A 9,231-nucleotide genomic window follows, 5' to 3' on the forward strand; every position below is an offset into this window, starting at 1 on the left:
AGTAACGTCTTGCTTTGGCCTAGCCAGAGTCCTGACTTGAATCCAATTGAGAATCTGTGGAGGGAGCTAAAGATCAGGGTGATGGCAAGAAGACCCTCCAACCTGAAAGATTTGGAGCTCATTGCTAAAGATGAATGGGCAAAAATGCCTGTGGAGACATGCAAAAAGCTGGTCTGCAATTATAGGAAGCATTTGATTGCTGTAATAGCCAATAAAGGCTTTTTTCTATTGATTATTGAGAAGGGTATGAATAATTCTGGACACGATACTTTTTGCTAAAATATAAATAAAACCTGAGAAATATTTTTTTTTCCACAATGATGCCTCTTGTACATCGTCTTATTATCTTTGGGAGACACCTGTGTCATTTCTGCTCAAAAAGAACTTGCATATTGAACAAAAGTAACTTTAAGTCAATATTTGGCAGGGGTATGAATAATTATGGGCTTAACTGTATATATACACACACACACACATATATATATATATATATATATATATATATATATATATATATATATATATATATATGTATATATATATATGTATATATATATATATATATACACATATATACACACATATATATATATATACACATATATATATATATATACACACATATACATATATATACACATATATATATATATATATATATATATATATATATATATATATATATATATAGATAGATATATATATATATATATAGATATAGATATAGATATATATATATATATATATATATACATTATTGCATGTATTACTATATGAATGAGTTTTATAAATATGAGTTATATATAACTCATATATATAAAACTCATTTATATATCAACAAATATGGTTTGTTTATAGCTATCATTGTCATGTTCGCGTACCGGCAGGCAAGGAGAGGAGGACCCAAAATGCAGGTTTCAGTGAGACGAGGTAGAGCTCAAAGTACCGCTTTATTAGCAGGTTGCCAGTAAACAGTGGACCAAACTAAACTGGGAGAAATACAAGCTAATAGGCAGATACACACGGACGGAAAACAGAGTGCAGACTGAAGGTGAGTAGACATCAACGATACGACAGAGAACAAAGGTAACACAGGGCTAATATACACACGGCAGTAATCAAGGGATGAGGCACAGGAGGGGAACACACCAGGAGAAATCACAGCTGACGAGACAGGGAAGCAAACAGAATACACTGACACCAGACACGAACCTCCAAAGTAAAACAGGAAACCAGAAACAACTTACAAGGAGGCAGAAGACGCTGCACTTAATCTAGAACAATAAACCACACTATAGAAACATACCAAAATATAAAGAACTGAAGAAGCTGGGTCAAAATGACCCAGAACCGTGACAATCATATTTCAAAATCCATTGTTTTTTGCAGAAATATAACAATAGATTGGTTTTTATTTAGTTCTGTTTTTTCTAAACTTGTCAGGGTCCTGGGTCTCTTGACCCAGCGTGTTTAGTTCTTCAAGGTTTTTGTATTATTCTACTTGTGAGTTGTTTTATGGTTTCTAGTTTTGATCCCTTGCCCTTCATGTTTCTGTGTCCCCTCAGTTCTGTGTAAGTCTGTGTCTTTGCATGTTTGAGTTTCTTGTTTTCTGTCACTCTGTATTATGAATTTTGTTCTCATGGTTGGTCTTTTGTTACTCCCTCGAGTCTAGTTTCTTGTGTTCCAAGCTTAGTATCCCTCTGTGTATTTTGGTTCTTAGACCTCTGCCTCTGTGTTTTTTAGTTGCTGTCTCCACTGTGCCAAGTTCGCGTCTCTGTGTCATACTTCCTGTTTTACTTTGAAGGTCCGTGTCTTATGTGAATGTGTCCTGCTTTGCTTCCTTGTCTCGTCAGTCCTGATTTCTTCCAGCTGTGCTCTCCTTCTGTGTCTCATTCCCCTCGTTACTTCCCAGTGTATTTAAACCCCGTGTTTCTTTGAGTCAGTGTCACGTCGTCCCTCATGCTGTGTGGATCTCCTGGTGTCTCCCTGTAAGTTTAGTGTGTTATTCCCCAGTTTAGTTTAGTTTAGTTTAGTTTACTTTGTATGCTTTCCCAGCCCGTGAATAAAGCTGTGGTTTTGAGTTCATCCCTTGTGTCTAAGAGCCTGCATTTTGGGTCCAATTCCTGCCTGCCACACAGCGTTTCATGACAAAACTGTTCACTGTAAAATGCATTTTTCACAATAAAATAATCTTTGCTGTGGAATTTGTATTCAAGATGTTAAAGAAAACAAAGAAAGAATGGGAAAATGAACCTGTTACCTCAACAAATCAGCATAAGCATGAAGGGTTGGCCTTTTCTACATCAGCCTCATCCGACCAAACTACACTGTAAAAAAAAAACTGTCAAATTTACGGTAAAATACCGGCAGCTGTGGTAGCCAGGAATATACCGTGAAAAAAATGTGGAATCTGTAAAAGACAATACGGTATACTGGTTTTGTAACCCTAAATTTTAAGGTAGACAACGTATTATTTTACCAAAATCATGATAGAAAAAAACAAATATATTTGTCAATTATACAGCAATTTAATGTAAAAATGCAACTTTCCATAGCTTTTTACGGATATTTGCAGTAAAAAAAGGTTATGATATAATAATATTTACAGTAATTGTTGTTGTTAATTTAACAGTAATAGGATAGACCCTATTATTGTAAATAACTGTAAAAATAACAGAAATATGTTAAACCTTATTAAAACCTTTGACAGTAAAAAACACAGTGAAATTGTATAACAAATTACAGCATTTTATTTTGACCAGATACATTTTACGGTAAATTCCTGGCTACCACAGCTGCCGGTATTTTACCGCTAAAAATACAGTACAATATGAGGAACATAAATGGTTTACCGTACATTTTACATTTGCAACCGCTAAATATAGAAAAACCTAAAGATGCTCATATATAGCCAAGGTAGTGAATATTACTGATAAACAATGAGAAAATTTGACATACTATTTGAAAACAGACTAAACATATCATTTCTCTATTCCTACAAAACAGCATAGATCTTGAGAATACAGCATGTGTCCATATATATGGCTGGTAATCCATAGAGGAATGAATAAACATGAAACAAAATATTACCTGCCCTGACCTATCAACAGTAATGAGTCACTGGGTCCTGCCTTGGTGAAGGAAAGGACTCAGTGGAGTTTCTAATGCGCATGGTGTCGAAGATACAAGCTCTGCAGGAGTACTTCAATGTCCATCAGGAGTTCACTTTGGACTGGCAGGATCCCCTCTGCAGCAAAAATGGACAAAGTTTGATCAGTGCTTGAGCAAAATGCACAGAAATGAACAAAACGTGCTGCCAAAAACAGATCTAATGATAAATGATTTCTTAAGTGTAAAATATACAGTTCTTAAAGGATAGCTATTGTCAAAATGCAACCTGGGCTGTTTTTTTTTTTTACTGTAAACGAGACAAACATATATCTAAAAGCATAATTACGACAAACAAGCCGTTTTTGAGATTGACCGTGATTTTGTTTTGTGGTCAATAGCCAGTGAATGGGAATACTAGGGGGCGGTGCATAAATTTGAGCGCATCAAAATCGATACAGTAAAAAAAAAAAAAACAGCCCAGGTTGCGTTTTGGCAATAGTTATCCTTTAAATCTACTTATGTAAAAGTGATACATAGACAACGCAGCCCTAATCACAATCATAATTTGTTGGAAAACGTATTTAAGTTTTCTATTGATTTATCATAGAACTTGAAGTTAATGGCTGAATGCATGGTGATGAGACCTATCATTCAATCTACATTTTATAGCGTATGAAACTGCTCACCTGGACATGAACCTGAGCTCGGCTGATTAAGATTAGTGTCTCCTGTCCATCTTTCTTTAGCAAAACTTGAATAATACCACTGCTTACCTCTTATTGAATCTTTGGGTGCAGACTTAATTGAAGAGCCTCGTATAAACAGGCAGGGTGTGATGTTTAGGAAACCAAAGAATACAGGCGCCATCATTTCTGCCAGAAGACTCATGGGGTGCAACGAAGCTTTCATTGTGGACTGGCTAGATACCTTCTGCATTCAGAAAGAAAACAAGAAGGGCATACACCATAAACAATAATAACTGACAAAAATAATGAGACAAGAAATTAAAGTAACAAAATAAGTGCAAATCAAGTTTCCCTGTGTTGCAGTGTAGCTGAATGTTTTTCAACAATTTGATTTACGGTAAAACACATACCAAATATTTCCAGCCAAGGTTTGTTTCAATCTTCAGCATGTTTTTCCTGCCATTGTCTTGAAACTGTTTCATCTGTCCCTCTCATTTGATGCTGTTTACAAAAACAAAACAGCAATATTGTAAAGGGAAAAAGGAAAATGAATTTAATGGAAAAAAAAAAGGAAAAAGATTATGACCTGAAATCTCACCATTTCCTGAGAGTCACAGGTCCTTTGAGTATCCTTATGGTTTCTGCTCAAATTCAGTGTCTGAAAAGGGCAGGAACAAAACAAACCTTTTAATCATAATAAAGACAAAATAAGATTTAGAGACAGACAACAAAGAAATGTGTAAAATATCTTCTTGAATCTGTTTACTCCCTCAAAGATATCATGACCTAGACATGGTGGCAAGCCTGGCATACAAACGTTGAAGTATTTCAGTGAATTGAACACTGACCTGAACTTCACTCCTTCGACGTCTGGTGTATTGTCAATCTGGAGGCGATCAACAGCAGAGTTGTAGTTCTCTTTGGTACGTTCTGGTCCACACAGATTTGGGTCAGCACCTGAAATTCAGATTTCGTTATCAGGCAGTACCTGCAGAAGTACTTTGAAGAACTAAAGTTTTCAGTGAAGCCACCAATACAGTGAGAACCCAGATTATCACCAGCAATGCAAAACAAAGTTCCTTTGACTCTAGTTTCATCTGATGCAACAATCCCACTGTCCTCCAATTCTTTCAAGTCTGCCAGTAATTCAGAGAACACATTAGCATGACCAAACTCTTTAAAATCTTTCTCCCTGCACAGTAAGACAAGAGACATGTGATCTGTGTCTGAGCGTACATGAAGTGGCAAGTTTGCCACTGATGCATATACAAATAATACCTTGTGTTTTGTCCTTGCAGAGCCTAAAGGGTTAACGACTTCAAAGGCATCCTGGTAGAGTACTAGCTTGAGACATGATGGGTTTTGACCAAAAAAAATCACGTAGCCCCTTGATGACTGAACTACCTTACCAAGGAAATTACAGGTTAACATAACTCCATGTACTTTGGTAATTCCTCCCTAGCGAATTAAGCATATGGGCAGAAATCTGTGCCATCAGAAACTGAATTTGAATAAGTTAAATTTGAATTTGAATTACTCGGATTGAATCTGAATTGTAACTTGAATGAAAGCTTTTGAAAACTGAATTTGAATTAGTCTAATTTGAAATTGAATTTATGGTTTGAAAATGAATTGATTTGCTTTGAAACTGCATTTTATCCTTTAAAAATTCAGCTCTCGAATAATTTCAGATTCACTTCTCACCATTCAGTTTCAGTTCTACAATTCAATTTCAGTTCCAAAATTCAGTTTTTGGGACTTACATCCGGTTCGGTTCAAGCGCAGATTAATAGAACTACAGACTGATAGCGTTACTGGACGGAATCTACAGCGTCTTGAGCTGAATTAAGACTTCAGAAGTCATTCGTCATGTCGAATGACCAGCGGATAAACTCTCAGGTTGGTAATAAATGTATTACATGTATAAGAACAAGTGTCATGTTAACAAATGATAGCCCGTACAGTAACCTTTATGCTTATTGTAGCTGTTAGCTAAAAACGCTAATTTAGCGTAGTTTGCCCTGGATTCAGCTTTGACAAACAAATATGATCGACTGTTTCTAGTAGAATTCCAAAGTTGTCATCTTGTACCCTGTCAGAGCCCTGTATGCTTGCAGAGACCCCACAGTAAGGAAACATGCAAAACGCTGTCCAAACCTTTGTATTTGAGCTTTATTTATGTCTTACACAGCATCCCAACTCTTTAGCGAACTTAATAACTTTAGCTAAAGTGAATAGTTAGTCTAATTCATTAGTGCAGCATTACTGGATCACCTCTGTTTGAAGTGATATAATATGATATACAACTATCACTGAAACAGCAAACTTTGTAAATAAACAAACAACACTTCTCATTCTCTAAACGTTTGGCCACAGCTGTAAATTACACTATCAGTGCTTGTTCACTCTTGACAATAATTACATTTCTAAATTCTCTTTGTGCATTTACAGGTAAACAATATCTAATATTTTATCTAAATGACTGCTTTGTCTTTGAAAAGGTGAAGAGCCTGAGGCCGGTGACAGTCCAGTTCTACTCTTAAGTACATCCTTACGGTGGCTCACAGGACAAAGCCACATTCCTGTCCTGCCAGAAGAGAAGAGAAACTTCAGAGTCTCCATGAAGTTCAACCACACCTGTCATATGGAATATGACAGGGGTCTCAAACTCCAGTCCTCGAGGGCCGGTGTCATGCAACTTTTCCATGCCCTCGAGGACTGGAGTTTGAGACCCCTGCTGTATGGTGTTCATGCAGTTTTCTACCCCACAGTTACAGCATGTCTGACTGCCTGTTCAGCATATGCAAAAATATATGCTGAGTTTAAGCATGTGATGACAAAGGCCTTCCATTATGGTGTTTGTCATCACATGTCACAGACATCTGGATGATCATTTGGAATAAACAAAAAACAAAAAACTTGTTACTTCATCTTTTATCTTTATTATTATTATTGTTCTTATTTTACATTTTTCATTGTTAGGCATTGGGTTTATTTGTAGTAGTCCTTTCCAGCTTCTCTCCCATGTTACTGTGTCAGCATCTATTTGGGTTTGGGAGTGGAACAGGAAGTAAGGAACAGAAAGTGCCATTTAAACCAGGAGAGGTTCTTATATTTCAGAAGAAGGATTAATTCAAAAGAAATGACCTCAATGCCATATTTTATTTAGGAACCCTAGAGAGCACTTTGCAAAATAACACATTCTTATAATTTCACCCTCAGATGAGCCAAGCTACGACTGTCAGGGAAGGTGATGTAGGTACAGAGCATGTGAGAGTGGTTAAGTTAATGTCTCTTGTCTAGATGAAGGCACAGGAGGGATCAATGGCACGGCGTAGAGATTCAGTATCTTCAGTCTTCAGTGGACACTCCATTTCTGGCACAAAACACCTGTAAAAGATGGTCGATTTAGGAGGTGACCCGACAACTTCAGCCTGTCAAACATAGCAATGGAGCAGTATGTTAAAAAAAACCCCAACTAATTAAGCATGCACTCAGTACCCTAAGAATTATCATGGTAGTTAAACACAGTGATAGTTGTATATCATATTTTATTACTTCAAACAGAGGTGATCCAGTAATGCTGCACTAATGAATTAGACTAACTATTCACTTTAGCTAAAGTTATTAAGTTCGCTAAAGAGTTGGGATGCTGTGTAAGACATAAATAAAGCTCAAATACAAAGGTTTGGACAGCGTTTTGCATGTTTCCTTACTGTGGGGTCTCTGCAAGCATACAGGGCTCTGACAGGGTACAAGATGACAACTTTGGAATTCTACTAGAAACAGTCGATCATATTTGTTTGTCAAAGCTGAATCCAGGGCAAACTACGCTAAATTAGCGTTTTTAGCTAGCAGCTACAATAAGCATAAAGGTTACTGTACGGCTATCATTTGTTAACATGACACTTGTTCTTATACATGTAATACATTTATTACCAACCTGAGAGTTTATCCGCTGGTCATTCGACATGACGAATGACTTCTGAAGTCTTAATTCAGCTCAAGACGCTGTAGATTCCGTCAGTAACGCTATCAGTCTGTAGTTCTATTAATCTGCGCTTGAACCGGAACCGGATGTAAGTCCCAAAAAACTGAATTTTGGAACTGAAATTGAATTGTAGAACTGAAACTGAATGGTGAGAAGTGAATCTGAAATTATTCGAGAGCTGAATTTTTAAAGGATAAAATGCAGTTTCAAAGCAAATCAATTCATTTTCAAACCATAAATTCAATTTCAAATTAGACTAATTCAAATTCAGTTTTCAAAAGCTTTCATTCAAGTTACAATTCAGATTCAATCCGAGTAATTCAAATTCAAATTTAACTTATTCAAATTCAGTTTCTGATGGCACAGATTTCTGCCCATATAAGCACGCCAAACACAGAAACTAATCCAGAGCAATGCTTCCCTCGTGACACTAATGCTAACTCAACTCACAAATGCTAACTAAATTCACAACCTCACTCATAAAAACGAACTGCTAAAATTATCTATAAAACGCTGGGCTGGTGGATTTTTATAACAGAGATAACTTGAAGTTGCATGTACTCACCTCACCTCGAACTAATTGTAAGCTGCCAGGATGTCTACAAATTCGGAAGATGCTGTGGTCCAAGCAGCAATAAATGGCGCTAATATATGAGTTCAAAACTGTGTCCGTTAGCGAAGCCAACTTGAGTCTCCTGCATGAAAAAAAGAGCGGTTGGCACACAGCTCAGCAGCGCGCCGCGCTATTGGTCATTTTCAGGTGACGTCATCCCGCAATGTAATGTCGCTCTTTGTTTCTTTAGGAGGAGATTCGAATTTGATCAGAAGTCACGTCTGCAGACCGCTGCAGCCACGTCTTGCCTTGCTTCCCCTTTTTTGGTGAAATGGTTCGCTCATACTGCACAATGTTGCTACCAGAATTTTTTTTCTCTGCAATTCGAACGTAAAACGTCTGTACACAGTTTACCAGCAGTTTAGCTACCAATCAACAGCGATCACACAAACTCAAAATTTAAGGCGGACCCACTTAAGGTGGTCTGATAATATGGCGTGAAACACAACAACATAAAGTTGTTTTAAAATAATAATTAAAAAGATTATTGAAATCAATTTTATTCACAACCATGAACTTTATTTTTAACATCTTCTTTTGCTGTTGATTTTTTTTTTATCAGAAGGTTAACAATGATATACTGCAGGCCTAACTTTTAATCTGTATATCAGTATCTGAATTTTAAAATAAAAAAAAATACTATCAATTTTATTGTCTTTCACTGCTGATATTTGCTTTTTTTTTTTTTTTTAATGGTATTTACTGGTTGTATTATTACGGTGGACCCTATTTTTAACATCTTGCTTCTGTAAAATGAATGTTTTGTTTGCTTAAAATCTACAGCTTTATACTGTGAATTCCAATGTGCACAACCCCAAAAGATGTAGTTT

General features: G+C 36.4%; 1 long non-coding RNA gene across 2 annotated transcripts; it reads right to left on the reverse strand.

The window, feature by feature from the left end:
• Positions 1-3,096: 3,096 nt before the first annotated feature.
• LOC120436133 lies at positions 3,097-8,671 on the reverse strand. Of its 2 annotated transcripts, none has more exons than XR_005610171.1 (5): positions 8,354-8,671; positions 4,396-4,455; positions 4,208-4,298; positions 3,885-4,041; positions 3,097-3,247 (listed from the first exon to the last, which is right to left on the reverse strand). It is a non-coding gene; the product is annotated as an uncharacterized LOC120436133 (long non-coding RNA). The 2 variants fall into 2 exon arrangements; XR_005610170.1 differs by lacking the exon at positions 8,354-8,671 and adding an exon at positions 4,646-4,749.
• Positions 8,672-9,231: the final 560 nt, after the last annotated feature.

This window comes from Oreochromis aureus, linkage group 23 (assembly GCF_013358895.1).
Source record: "Oreochromis aureus strain Israel breed Guangdong linkage group 23, ZZ_aureus, whole genome shotgun sequence".
NCBI classification, from domain to species: Eukaryota; Metazoa; Chordata; class Actinopteri; order Cichliformes; family Cichlidae; genus Oreochromis; species Oreochromis aureus.